This window comes from Nicotiana attenuata, chromosome 3, assembly GCF_001879085.1.
Source record: "Nicotiana attenuata strain UT chromosome 3, NIATTr2, whole genome shotgun sequence".
NCBI lineage: Eukaryota > Viridiplantae > Streptophyta > Magnoliopsida > Solanales > Solanaceae > Nicotiana > Nicotiana attenuata.
This window is the reverse complement of record NC_031991.1, coordinates 64380897-64395929: the sequence shown is the minus strand read 5'-3', so window position 1 is coordinate 64395929 and position 15033 is coordinate 64380897.

Genomic DNA, 15033 nt, shown 5'->3' with positions numbered 1-15033 from the left:
CAGATTATAATAAACACTGGGAGAAATAGGGTATCAAGTGAATAAAGTCCAGACTGGAAACATAGAAGCAAGATCATAGTTGATAGAAAATGGTTTTAACACAACTTATAACATATTGTACATGTAAGACAGACATTGCATAGATTCAAGACAATGTGATATAGCAAGCGGATGTAGGTATTCTGGGATTGATACAATAGACTAGAAGATCTAAGTTAGGTTCAAACAGGTAGAGAGACCGAGTTAGGATAATTGTCAAGACCTCAATCTATTATTAATGGTGTATGGGGGTCATGCTGAGTGACGAAATAGCAGGTGAACATGTCACAATTAACACAGAAGTTGTAGCATTTACTATAGAGATTAAAGACAAATCAAATAAGCATATATTAGGGAACATCCAGACACCTATACGCTTAAGAGGATCAAATTATCCAAGTTAGGCTTAGGTAAACTCAGAACTAGTAGCATTATGAGGAAATTAGATGTGTAACGATCCTACCTGTCATTTTAAGAATTAACACCTCGATCCCCTATTAACTGCATTCCCCATGTTTATTTCTGCTATTTTGATTTGCCGGGATATTTTGTTTTGAATTTCAGAGTGTTTTGGGACACTTAGTCCCTAAAAGAGAGCTTAAGTTTTAGAATTTGGACCGTAGTTGGAGTAGTGTGAAGACGACATCAAAATGGAATTCTGTTGGTTCCGTTAGCTCCGTTGGGTGATTTTGGGTTTAGGAGCGTGTTCAGATTCTGTTTTGGAGGTTCGCTTAATTAGGCTTGAAATGCCGAAAGTCAAATTTTTGAAGTTTCCGGTTCGATAGTGAGATTTTGATATCAGGGTCGGAACAGAATTCCGGAAGTTGGAGTAGGTCCATTGCATAATTTGGGACGTGTGTGCAAAATTTCAGGTCATTCGGACGAGGTTGATAGACTTTTTGATCAAAAGCGGAATTCAAAAGATTCTTGGAACGTTAGGCTTGAATCCGATGTTATTTGGTTGATTCGATGTTGTTTGAGGTGTTTTGAAGATTTGTATAAGTTTGGATAGTGGTATATGACTGGTTCGTGCTTTTGGTTGAGGTCCCAGGGGCCTCGGGGTGATTTTGGATGGTTAACGGGAAGTTTGGAGTTGGGAATTTGCAGTTGAAGCTGCCGAGTTTTTCTGTCATAACCGCACCTGCGGTTAGGGGGCCGCAAGTGCGATGACCGCAGAAGCGAGATCAATGTCGCAGATGCGGCCATAGGTGAAGGCAGCAGAAAACGCAGAAGCGGAAGGTGTGCCGCACCTGCGGGACCGCAGATGCGGAATCTGGGTCGCAGGTGTGGAGAAAGGGAACTTAAGTGAAAATCACAGAATCGGTTCCCTTGACCGCAGAAGCGGTAGTGCAGAAGCGGAAATGGACCGCAGGTGCGAAAAACCTGGGCCAGAAAGTATAAAAATATTTTCTTCGCGAATTTGGGTTATTTTTTCATAATATTTCATCGGGAAGAAGCTTTGGAGAGCGAATTTCAAGGGAGATTTGCAGAGGGATTCATTGAGGTAAGGTCCTTGGTTCCTAAGCTAGTTATTATGGTGATTTTTATCGTTGTTAGCATGAAATTTAAGGGAGAAATCAGTGGTAAATTGGGGGTTAGGGCTTGGTTAATTGGAGAGCTTTGAGTGGTGATTTGAGGGACCATTTGAGGTCCAATTTTGGTACTCTTGATATGCATGAACTCGTGGGAGGATAAGGATTCCATTGAGGTAAATATTACCTGATTCCGAGACATGGGCCCGGGGGGCACTTTGGTCATTTTCCCTAATTTTGCGTTTTCGCTTAGAATTAATTAGTTGAATTAGTTACTTGAAGTGTTATTTACATTATGCAATTACTTTGAATAGATTTGGTCCATTTGGAGTCGGATACTCGTGGCAAGAACGTGGTATAGAATTGATTGAGCTGGTTCGAGATAAGTGGCTTGTCTAACCTTGTGTGGGGGAACTCCCCTTAGGATTTGGTACTGTGATATCTGAAATGCCTTGTACGTGAGGTGATAAGCGCGTACTTGTGCTGATTGTTGAAAATCCTGTTTTCCATTTAAGTATCTATATTTCATATTTTACTTTACTGTTTACGCTACTTGAACTTTGAGCTTACTGTTAGCCTAGGAAAGCATGCCTAAATGGCTAAATTTTCTACTTGCTTAAACTGCCTTATCTGAACTCTGTGCAACATGCTAGGTTAGAATTACTTGTCTATTTGATATTAAATTGAATTGAGTTGATTATTCTTGTGTTGTTGCTGCGTGTTTACATTGGGACTACGGGCGGTTCCCGGTAGATCTCCCTTGTGTGTTTATTTGGGACTACGGATATGGTATTCCGACAGATCCCCCCCCTGTACAGTGATATGGACTACGGGACATCATTCGGGAGATCCACTGATTATTTACTTTTGGGACTAAGGATGTGGTATTCCGGTAGATCCCCCTGCACATTTATATGGAATACAGGACAACACCCGGGAGATCCACTGATTATTTTGGGGCTACAGGATGGGACCCTGGTAGACCCCCGGTTGTTATCTCTAAGTTGGGTTGTATACCTTCTGTGATTATTTGCCTTGGTTGTGGTTGTTTTTTCTCTCATTATCTGTATTTCTTTACTACTTCTCATCTTCCATATATATTATTGTATATGACCGGTAGGGCCCTGACCTTCATCGTCACTACTCGACCGAGGTTAGGCTTGGCACTTACTGGGTACCGATATGATGTACTCATGCCCTTTTCTGCACATGTTTTTGCGTGTGCAGATCCAGGTACTTCTACTTAGTCTTATCACCCTTCAGGCGAGGCGCTTTTTGTAGAGACTTCAAGGTATATCTGCCGCGTCCGCAGACCGAGGAGTCCCATTCTATTCTCTGTCTAGAATAGCCTTTCTGTATCTTCCTTGTTGATAGACATTTCTGGAGTTAGAGCCTTTTATGTACTCTTAGTTTGTGATTCATGGGATTTCGGGTTTTGGGAGTGTTCAGTTGGAAATCTTGTATTGTTATATGTCGGGCGACATCTTAAACACGGTTATATTTTGTTATCTTGGTTTTTATTAGTTTCTTTCCGCAATTTGTTTCTTTTTCCGCATTTGTTAGGCTTACCTAGTTGTAGAGACTAGGTGCCGTCACGACTGTTCACAGAGGGAGAACTCGGGTCGTGACAAGTTGGTATCAGAGCTCTAGGTTCATAGGAGTCATGAATCACAGGCCAGTTTATTAGAAACTCGCGGATCGGTACGGAGACGTCTGTGCTTATCCACGAGAGGCTATGTAACTGTTAAGAAAATTTCACTTCATTTGAATTCCTTGTCGTGCGAGATCTTTGATATCGATATTCTAAACTTTTGTCTTCTATTCTCTCATAGATGGTGAGGACACGTGCTACTGGAGGTGACCAGACACCCGCACCCCCTGTGAGAGCTGTTAGAGGTCGAGGCCGGGGTAGAGGCCGAGGACGCGCACGCGGTTCAACCAGAGCACCCGCGCGAGCTGCTATAGAGGAGCCACCAGCAGTTCCAGCTGGAGCCCAGGCACCTGATACACCCACAGCTACTGCTACTCCAGGTCTCCAGGAGACTCTTGCATAGTTTATGAGTATGTACACCACTCTAGCTCAGGCAGGATTGCTTCCCCTTGCTGCAGCCACATCCCAGGCCGGGGGAGGAGCACAGACTCCCGCCGCCCGCACTCCTGAGTAGCGAGTGCATGTTGAGCAGGTCCCAGAGATTATACCGGCATAGCCTGTATGTCACGCCCCGAACCTGGGGGACGAGACCGGCACCCAGTGCCTCTCCTATTCTTGCGTACCAACTTGCAACTAAGGGACTCTGAACATATGATATCATACTTTGGCCATGGGCCACATTGCAAGACAACTGCAAATGCTAACTAGATATCAGTATAAAACTGGGCCAACAAGGCCGTGATAGTTATTACAGCTAACAAACCAACCAAATATACATACAAGGCATGCAAGCCCAACATAATGCACTAACTGACAGGATATATCTACAAGCTTTTACTGATAGATATACTGTGATCGGAACAGCTCCCTGACCTACTCATAACATATATACATATATATACAAGACGTACATAAGGTTCTAGACCTGGCAACTCCGGAAGGCATGGAGCTTACCGATCAAGCTAAACTCGGGCGACACTTAATGAGGAGGTCTACCCGCCTGTCTGTCTGAACGTGCACGCATGAAATGCAGCATCCCCAAAAATGGAACGTCAGTACAAAATAATGTACCGAGTATGTAAGGCAATATACTGAAAGCTAAAACTGAACTGATAATATAATAACTATAAGTAGCTGGAAGTCAAAGATAATCTGAGGATATGCGTACATGCTGATACTGACTCAACTCTCTCAATGTAGTAAGTAAAATAGTTGTCCGGCCCTATAAGGCTCGGTATATATATATATATATAACTGCTCTGCCGTAGTAGGCTCACTCATAGGCGCTCAGCCATACTAGGCTGTGTATCTCGGCCAACTGGGCTCGCTCATAGGCGCTCGGCCACAGTAGGCTCGGTATATAACTTACCATCTGATCAGAGGTTGCCCAATAGGGGCCTGCCCATCAATTATAGCTCGATGGTAATGAAAATAATTTAATACTGCATATATAAACTCTCTGCTCTCTTGAATGGAATAAGAAAATACTTAATTGAATATGAAGTCCCGGTAAGGAGAATATTGTAACTTACAAAACTGGAAAAATATACGCAATTTACGAGACTAGCAAAATATACGTAAATTCCGGGATATGAATTTTTTCTTATGCCTCGTTATCAAACTTGTATAATTATGAGATCATGCCAAAATGAAGGAAGGGCTTAGCCTTAACATACTTGAACCGCAAAATCCCATTGCTATTACGCGGTGTAACTTCGTATGACAGTCAGATTTATCCTTTGTAGACGAACTGCCGCAGGTGTTTTGCATGAAGGAAGATGAATTGCCGTAGGTGTTTTGTATGAAGGAAGATGAATTGCCGTAGGTGTTTTGTATCCTTCGTATGACATCCGATGTTTGATAAACAATGGAATGAGATTATTGGGATAATAAGGAAGAGCTTGGCATTACCGAATGAAAATGAATCCCCTTTCCTTGAAAGACAAGAGGTTTAACTCATTTGATAGTTCTTGTTAAACTTTGGAAAATTTCCAAAGAATAGACAAAATCAAAGTACAATGATACGTGGATTTCAAGTGAGGCTTTGAGCCACATATATCATTCTTAAAGTGACACCTTGAAACATGGAATTAAGAGTCATTTTAAATGACACTTTGGGCTGCCACGTTGGGGTGTTATATTATTAAATTTTTATCCACTTATTAGTTAATCGGGTAATGTTCCGTTACCCGGTAATTAACCAATTACTCGTATAATTTAAAAATTACCACAAATTACTTAAAATTCTATTTATTTTTAAAATACTTCATATATACTTTATATATTATACTACCGTGGTCATATGGTACCTTGCATGGTACTAGTTCATAATTATCGGGTATTAACGCTCGGCCTGTATTTTATCCCCACATGCCAAACATGGACGAAAATTTATTTTCTTTGACTTGCTTCCCCTTTCACCTTCACGAATTTACTCATCACTTGTGAAATAGCATAATCCTTATAATATCCAAATAATCTTTTCATTGAACTGATGTCAATTACCTTATGACAAATTCAACGTACAATACTACATGGTACAACAGTAATTTAGTACTGCGGGATGTAATATCGACGTAATATTGCGGGGCGTAACACTGTAGCCCCAGCTCAACCCGAGGTGAGGGCAGTAGCTTCAGAGGAGGAGCAGAAGAGGCTTGAGAGGTTTAAGAAGTATCAACCTCCTACATTCAGTGGACTAGCCTCAGATGATGCTCTTGGATTTCTAGAGGAGTGCTACCGTATCCTCCGTACCATGGATATATCAAGATCGAGCGGGGTTTCCTTCACTACCTTCCAGCTTCGAGGAGCCGCCTATTAGTGTTGGCGTGCTTATGAGTTAGACAGTCCGGATGACGCAGCTTCCCTAACTTGGACTCAGTTTTCAGATATGTTCACGAGAGAGTATGTTCCCCAGAGCCTCAGGGACGCTTGGCGCACAGAGTTTGAGCATTTGCGCCAGGGTACTATGATTGTCTCGGAGTATGCTGTCCGTTTTACCGACTTGGCTAGGCATGCACCAGCTTTGGTTTCTACTGTTCGCGAGAAGGTTTGCCGATTTATTGAGGGGCTCATTCCCAGCATCAGGTCTAGTATGGCTCGGGAGTTGGAGATGGATATTTCTTATCAGCAGGTGGTGAGCATTACTAGAAGAGTAGAGGGTATGCATGCTCGGGACAGAGAGGAGAGGGAGGCCAAGAGGTCTCGAGAGTCGGGCCATTATTCTGGTGACCGTGCCCCAGCTTCAGATCGTCATGGTAGGGGTTATATGAGTCGCCCCGTTCATTCAGCTCTTCCAGCAGCCAGTGGTATTCCAGCTCCTCCTAGACCTTAGGAGCCTTATTATGCACCTCCAGTATCTAGTGTGCCTCCTGCACGGGGTGCTTCTAGTGGTTAGTTCAGCAGACCTGGCCCGAGCTAGTCACAGCCGCCATGTCCTCCTAGAGCTTGTTTTGAGTGTGGTGACACATGCCATATGGTGAGGGATTTCCCTAGACTTGGGAGGGGTGCACCTTCACAGACTTCTCAGCCATAGCGCGCCCCGCAGAGTTCTCAGGCTATGATCACAGAACTAGTTGCTACCCCACCTGCTCAGCCAGCTAGAGGTGGAGGTCGGGGAGGTAGAGGTCGTCCTCGAGGGGGAGTCCAGGCCAGATACTATGCCCTTCCTCCCGTACTGAGGCTGTTGCCTCCGATTCTATCATCACAGGTACTATTCTGGTCTGTCATAGAGGTGCATCGGTTCTATTCGATCCAGGCTCCACTTATGTGTCCTCTTATTTTGCCCCATATTTGGGCGTATCTCGAGGTTCTTTGAGTTCTCATGTTTATGTTTCTACTCCTGTTGGAGATTCTCTTGTTGTGGACCGCGTTTATCGGTCGTGTTTGATTGCTCTTAGTGGTTTTGAGACCAGAGCCAATTTGTTATTGCTCAGAATGGTAGACTTTGATGTTATTCCGGGCATGGACTGGTTGTCGCCCCATTATTCTATTCTTGACTGTCATGCCAGGTATACTGCGAGTAGAGTGGAGGGGTACCTTAGATCATACTTCCAGTAGAGTTATTTCATTTCTTAAGGCTCAGTGTATGGTTGAGAAGGGGTGTAACACGTATCTAGCTTATGTGAGAGATGTCAATATTGATACCCCTACAGTTGATTCAGTCCCAGTAGTACGGGATTTCTCTGATGTGTTTCCAGCTGATCTTCCGGGCATGCCGCCCGATAGAAATATTGATTTTGGCATTGATCTGTTGCCGGGCACTCAACCCATTTCTATTCCTCCATACCGTATGGCTCCTCCTGAGTTGAAGGAGTTGAAGGAGCAGTTATAGGAATTGCTTGATAAGGGTTTCATTCGGCCCAGTGTATCACCTTGGGGTGCTCCTATCTTGTTTGTGAAGAAAAAGGATGGTTATATGCGTATGTGTATTGATTATCGCCAATTGAACAAGGTTACAGTGAAGAACCGTTATCCTTTGCCTCGTATTGATGACCTCTTTGATCAGTTACAGGGTGCTTGTGTGTTTTCTAAGATTGACTGCGTTCAGGCTATCATTAGTTGAAGATTTGCGAGCCAGTATCCCGAAGACTACCTTCAGGACTCGGTATGGTCATTACGAGTTCCTTGTTATGTCATTTGGACTAACCAATGCCCAACAACCTTTATGCATTTGATGCACAGTGTATTTCGGCCATTTCTTGACTCATTCGTCATTGTCTTTATTGATGACATTTTGGTATATTCCCGCAGTCGGGAAGATCATGAGCAGCACCTGAGGACAGTGCTTCAGACTTTGAGAGAGAAGAAATTATATACTAAGTTCTCGAAATGTGAGGTTTGGTTGGATTCCGTGGCATTCTTGGGTCACGTGGTATCTAGTGAGGGAATAAAGGTGGATCCGAAGAAAGTAGAAGCAGTGCAGAGTTGGCCCAGACCATCCTCAGCTACAGAGATCCGCAATTTTCTTGGCTTGGCGGGTTATTACCGTCGATTTGTTCAGGGATTTTCATCTATTGCAGCACCTATGACCAGTCTGACCCAGAAGGGTGCTCCGCTCCAGTGGACGAAAGAGTGTGAGGAGAGCTTTCAGAAGCTTAAGACAGCTTTAACTACAGCCCCAGTTTTAATATTGCCTACTGGTTCGGGGTCTTATACTGTCCATTGTGATGCCTTGAGGGTTGGCCTTGGAGCAGTATTGATGCAGGACGGTAGGGTGATTGCCTACACGTCCAGATAGTTGAAGGTACATGAGAAGAATTATCCTGTCCATGATCTTGAGTTATCTGTTATTGTTCACGCCCTGATGATCTGGTGTCATTATTTGTACCGTATGCCTTGTGAGATTTATACTGATCACCGGAGTTCGCAGCATCTGTTCAAGCAGAAGGACCTTAATTTGCATCAGAGGAAGTGGTTAGAGATGTTCAAGGACTATTATATCACTATTTTGTATCACCCGGGCAAGGCCAATTTGGTGGCCGATGCTTTGAGTCATCGGGCGGAGAGTTTGGAGAGTTTGGCTTATTTACCAGCAGCAGAGAGGCCCATGGCGATGGATGTTCAGGCCTTAGCCAGTCAGTTTGTGAGATTGGATCTTTCGGAGCCTAGTCGGGTCCTTGCTTGTGTGGTTTCTCGGTCTTCCTTGTTTGATCGTATCCGAGAGCGTCAGTTTGATGACCCTCATTTGCTTGTCCTCAAGGACAAGGTTCTGCGAGGCAATGACAGAGATGTGACCATTGGTGATGATGGGGTATTGAGGATGCAGGGTCGGGTTTGTGTACCCAATGTTGATGGGCTTCGAGACTTGATTCTAGAGGAGGCCCATAGTTCGCGGTATTTCGTCCATCCGGGTGCCGCGAAGATGTATCAGGATTTGAGATAGCACTATTGGTGGAGGCGGATGAAGAAGGATATAGTTGGGTTTGTAGCTCGGCGCCTCAATTGTCAGCAGGTAAAGTATGAGCACCAGAGACCGGGTGGATTGCTTCAGCAGATAGAGATTCCGGAGTGGAAGTGGGAGCGGATCACCATGGACTTCGTAGTTGGGCTCCCACGGACTTCGAGGAAGTTCGATGCTATTTGGGTGATTGTGGATCGGCTGACCAAGTCCGCGCATTTCATTCATGTGTGTACCACCTATTCTTCGGAGCGGTTGGTGGAGATTTATATCCGGGAGATTGTTCGTCTGCATGGTATTCCAGTTTTTATTATTTCAGATAGAGGTACTCAGTTCACATCACGATTTTGGAGGGTCGTACAACATGAGTTGGGCACTCGGGTAGAGTTGAGCAAAACATTTCACCCCAGATGGACGGACAGTTTGAGCGCACCATTCAGATTCTTGAGGATATGCCCCGTGCGTGTGTAATGGAGTTTGGAGGTTCTTGGGATCAGTTCTTGCCACTGGCCGAGTTTGCTTACAACAACAGCTATCAGTCCAACGTTTAGATGGCACCGTATGAGGCCTTGTATGGTAGGTAGTGTAGATCCCCGGTGGGTTGGTTCGAGCTGGGCGAGGCTCGATTATTGGGCACAGACTTGGTACAGGATGCTTTGGAGAAAGTCAAGGTAATTCAGGATAGACTCCGTACAGCGCAGTCCAGACAGAAGAGTTATGCGGACCGGAAGGTTCGTGATGTTTCCAATATGGTTGGAGAGCGGATTTTGCTGCGAGTTTTGCCAATGAAGGGCGTTATGAGATTTGGGAAGAAAGGGAAACTGAGTCCGAGGTTTATTGGCCCTTTTGAGATATTGCGGCGTGTTGGGGAGGTTGCTTATGAGCTTGCCTTACCTCCCAGCTTGGCAGGAGTTCATCAGTTATTTCATATTTCGATGCTCCGGAGGTACACGGTGACCCATCGTACGTGTTGGATTTCAGTTCAGTCCAGTTGGACAAGGATCTATCTTATGTTGAGGAACCAGTGGCTATATTGGGCAGGCAGGTTCGAAAGCTGAGGTCAAAAAACATTGCATCAGTGAAGGTTCAGTGGCGGGGTCAGCCGGTCGAGGAGGCGACTTGGGAGACCGAGCAGGATATGTGCAACCATTACCCTCTTCTTTTCACTACTTCAGGTATGTCTCTATGCTCGTTCGAGGATGAACGAATTTCAGTGTGGGAGAATGTAACGACCCGGCCGGTTGTTTTAATAATTAACGCCCCGGTCCCCTATTAACTGCATTCCCCGTGTTTGTTTCTGCTATTTTGATTTGTCGGGATGTTTTTTTTGAACTTCGGTGTGTTTTGGGACACTTAGTCCCTAAAAGAGAGCTTAAGTTTTAGAATTTGGACCGTACTCGGAGTAGTGTGAAGACGGCCTCGGAATGGAATTCCATTGGTTCTGTTAGCTCCGTTGGGTGATTTCGGGTTTATGAGCGTGTTCGGATTGTATTTTGGAGGTCCGTAGCTTAATTAGGCTTGAAATGCCGAAAGTCGAATTTTTGAAGTTTCCGGTTCGATAGTGAGATTTTGATATCAGGGTAGGAACGGAATTCTGAAAGTTGGAGTAGGTCCATTGTGTAATTTGGGACGTATGTGCAAAATTTCAGGTCATTCGGACGAGGTTTGATAGACTTTTTGATCAAAAGTGAAATTCGGAAGATTCTTGGAACCTTAGGCTTGAATCCGATGTTATTTGGTTGATTCGATGTTGTTTGAGGTGTTTTGAAGATTTGTATAAGTTTGGATAGTGGTATATGACTTGTTCGTGCTTTTGGTTGAGGTCCCGGGAGCCTCAGGGTGATTTCGGATGGTTAACGGGAAGTTTGGAGTTGGGAATTTGCAGTTGAAGTTGTTGAGTTTTTCTGTTATAACCGCACCTGCAGTTAGGGGGCCGCAGGTGCGATGACCGCAGAAGCGAGATCAATGCCGCAGATGCGGCCACATGTGAAGGCAGCAGAAACCGCAGAAGCAGGAGGTGTGCCGCACCTGCGGGATCGCAGATGCGGAATCTGGGTCGCAGGTGCGGAGAAAGGGGACTTAAGTGAAAACCGCATAAGCGGTTCCCTTGACCGCAGAAGCGGTAGCGCAGAAGCGGAAATGAACCGCAGGTGCAAAAAACCTGGGCCAGAAAGTATAAAAAGATTTCCTTCGCGAATTTGGGTTATTTTTTCATAATATTTCAACGGGAAGAAGCTTTGAGAGCGAATTTCAAGGGAGATTTTAGGAGGGATTCAATAAGGTAAGGTCCTTGGTTCCTAAGCTCGTTATTATGGTGATTTTTATCGTTGTTAGCATGAAATTTAAGGGAGAAATCAGTGGTAAATTAGGGGATAAGGCTTGGTTAATTGGAGAGCTTTGAGTGGTGATTTGAGGGACCATTTGAGGTCCAATTTTGGTACTTTTGATATGCATGAACTTGTGGGATGATAAGGATTCCATTGATGTAAATTTTACCCGATTCCGTGATGTGGGCCCGGGGGTGTTTTCATCATTTTTCCTAATTTCGCGTATTAGCTTAGAATTAATTAGTTGAATTAGTTACTTGAAGTGTTATTTACATTATGCAATTACTTTGAATAGATTTGGGCCATTTGGAGTCGGATACTCGTGGCAAGAACGTGGTATAGAATTGATTGAGCTGGTTTGAGGTAAGTGGCTTGTCTAACCTTGTGTGGGGGAACTTCCCTTAGGATTTGGTACTGTGATATCTGAAATGCCTTGTGCGTGAGGTGACGAGCGCGTACTTGTGTTAATGTTTGAAAATCCTATTTTCCATTTAAGTATCTATATTTTGTATTTTACTTCACTGTTTACGCTACTTGAACTTTGAGCTTACTGTTAGCCTAGGAAAGCATGCCTAAATGACTAAATTGTCTACTTGCTTAAACTGCCTTATCTGAACTCTGTGCAGCATGCTAGGTTAGAATTACCTGTCTATTTTGATATTAAATTTAGTTGAGTTGATTATTCTTGTGTTGTTGCTGCGTGTTTACATTGGGACTACGGGCGGTTCCCGGTAGATCGCCCTTGTATGTTTATTTGAGACTACGGATGTGGTATTCCGGGACATCCCCCCCCTGCACAGTGATATGGACTACGGGACAGCACCCGGGAGATCCACTGATTATTTACTTTTGGGACTAGGATGTGGTATTCCGGTAGATCCCCCTGCATAGTGATATGGACTACGGGACAGCACCCGGGAGATCCACTGATTATTTACTTTTGGGGCTACAGGACGGGATCCTGGTAGACCCCCAGTTGTAATCTCTAAGTTGGGTTGTATACCTTCTGTGATTATATGCCTTGGTTGTGGTTGTTGTTTCTCTCATTATCTGTATTTCTTTACTACTGCTCATCTTCCTTATATATTATTGTATATGACCGGTGGGGCCCTGACCTTCCTCGTCACTACTCGACCGAGGTTAGGCTTGGCACTTACTGGGTACCGCTGTGGTGTACTCATGCCCTTTCATGCACATGTTTTTGCGTGTGCAGATCTAGGTACTTCTACTCAATCTTATCACCCTTGAGGTGAGGCGCTTTCTGTAGAGACTTCGAGGTATATCTGCCGCGTCCGCAGACCGAGGAGTCCCTTTCTATTCTCTATGCTAGTACAGCCCTTCTGTGTCTTCCTTGTTGATAGACATTTCTGGAGTTAGAGCCTTTTATGTACTCTTAGCTTGTGATTCATGGGATTCCGGGTTTTGGGAGTATTCAGTTGGAAATATTGTATTGTTATATGCCGGGCGGCATCTTAAACGCTGTTATATTTTATTATCTTGGTTTTTATTAGTTTCTTTCCGCAATTTGTTTCTTTTCCGCATTTGTTAGGCTTACCTAGTCGTAAAGACTAGGTGCCGTCACGACTGTTCACGGAGGGCGAACTCGGGTCGTGACAAGATGCTAATAGACTTATAACAAGGTAGAGTTAAGAAAATCGTGCACAAAGTAATACAGAAAGCATATTTAAGCCAGAAACTTCAGAGGTGAGAACACATACAAATCGAGGACACATAGGGATGAAATTACAAGAATCAAGTAACTTACCAGTTAAACGGACAACAATAAGGAACAAAAGATCCACAAGAACCCAGAAACCTTGAAACGACCCGGCCGGTCGTCTTGCAATTTATGCCCTGATCCCCCATTAATTGCTTTCCCCGTGTTCATGTCTGCTATTTTGAATTGCCGGATGTTCGATTTTGAGTTTCGGAGAGTTTTTTGGACACTTAGTCCCTAAATGAGAGCTTAGGTGTTGGAAATTTGACAGTAGCCGGAAGAGTGTGAAGACGGCTTCGGAATGGAATTTCGATGGTTCCGTTAGCTTCGTTGGGTGATTTCGTGTTTAGGGGTGTGATCGAATTGCATTTTGGAGGTCCGTAGCTAATTTAGGCTTGAAATGCCGAAAGATGGATTTTTGAAGTTTCCGGTTCGATAGTGAGATTTTGATCCGAGCGTCGGAATGGAATCTTGGAAGTTGGAGTAGCTCCGTAATGTTGAATGTGACGTGTGTGCAAAATTTCAGGTCATTCGGACGAGGTTTGGTAGACTTTTTGATTGAAAACGTAAATTTTGAGTTTTGAAGTTCTTAGACTTGAATTCGATGTTAAATTGGTGTTTCGATGTTGTTTTAGGTGTTTTAAGGATTGGTATAAGTTTAGGCAGTAGTATTAGACTTGTTTGTGGTTTTGGTTGAGGTCCCGGGGGCCTCGGGATGATTTCGGATAATTAACGGGAAGTTGGAACTTAGAATTTGCAGCTGAAGTTCTTGGGCTACTGTCATAACCGCATCTGTGGTTGAGAGGCCGCAGATGCGACTCCCGCAGATGCGGAATTTAGCCGCAGAAGCGGCCAGCTGGGAAATGCAAGGAGCCGCAGGTGCGTAAGGGTCCATGCACCTGCGTGACCGCAGATGCGGTGATTAAGTCGCAGGTGCAGGTTCTGGGATTTTAATGAGTTTCACAGGTGCGTTCATTTTTCCGCAGAAGTGGGATCGCAGGTGCGGTCCCTTGAACACAGAAGCGGAATTGCTGGGTAGAAAAGGGGCAGAACCGAGGGTTTTGTTCAAAACTTGGAAAAATCAATTTGGAGCTCGGGGTAGGGAGATTTTGTGAGGTTTTTTAAGAGAAGATCATTGGGTAATGACTCCTTGTTCCTTTGAAGTTATATTCCATTAATCTTATCTTAGTTTTGTCATTTAAATTCGGATTTGGAGATGAAAATTGAGAAAAATGGGAAGAAAGTTCTTAGACCTAGAATTCAAATTTTGATGGGGAATTTGACCTTGGTTTTTGATAAATTTGGTATGCATGAACTCGCGAGAGTATTCTAAAAATATAAATTTTACCCAATTCCGAGACGTGGGCCCGAGGGGCATTTTGGACATTTCACCTAATTTCGCGCATTAGCTTAGAATTTATTTGTAGAATTAGTTACTTGAAGTATTATTTACATTATGCAATTGAATTGAATAGATTTGGGCCATTTTGAGTCGAATACTCGTGGCAAGAACGTGGTTCAGGTTGATTTTGAGCTGGTTCAAGGTAAGTGGCTTGTCTAACCTTGTGTGGGGGAAACTCCCCTTAGGATTTAGTATTATTGATATTTGAAATGCCTTGTACGTGAGGTGACGAGTGCATACTTGTGCTAAGTGTTGAAAATCCGGTTTTCTTTAAGTAATTATAATTGTGTTTCTTTTTCCTGCTTATACTGCTTGCAATTTAAGCCTGTTGTTAGCTTAGGGAAGCATGTCTAATTGACTTATCTGCTTTACTTGCCCAAACTGCCTTATTTGGATTATGTGCAACATGCTAGGCTAGAAGTACCTGTTTTACCTTAGTATAGAAGTTGAATTGAATTGTGTATTT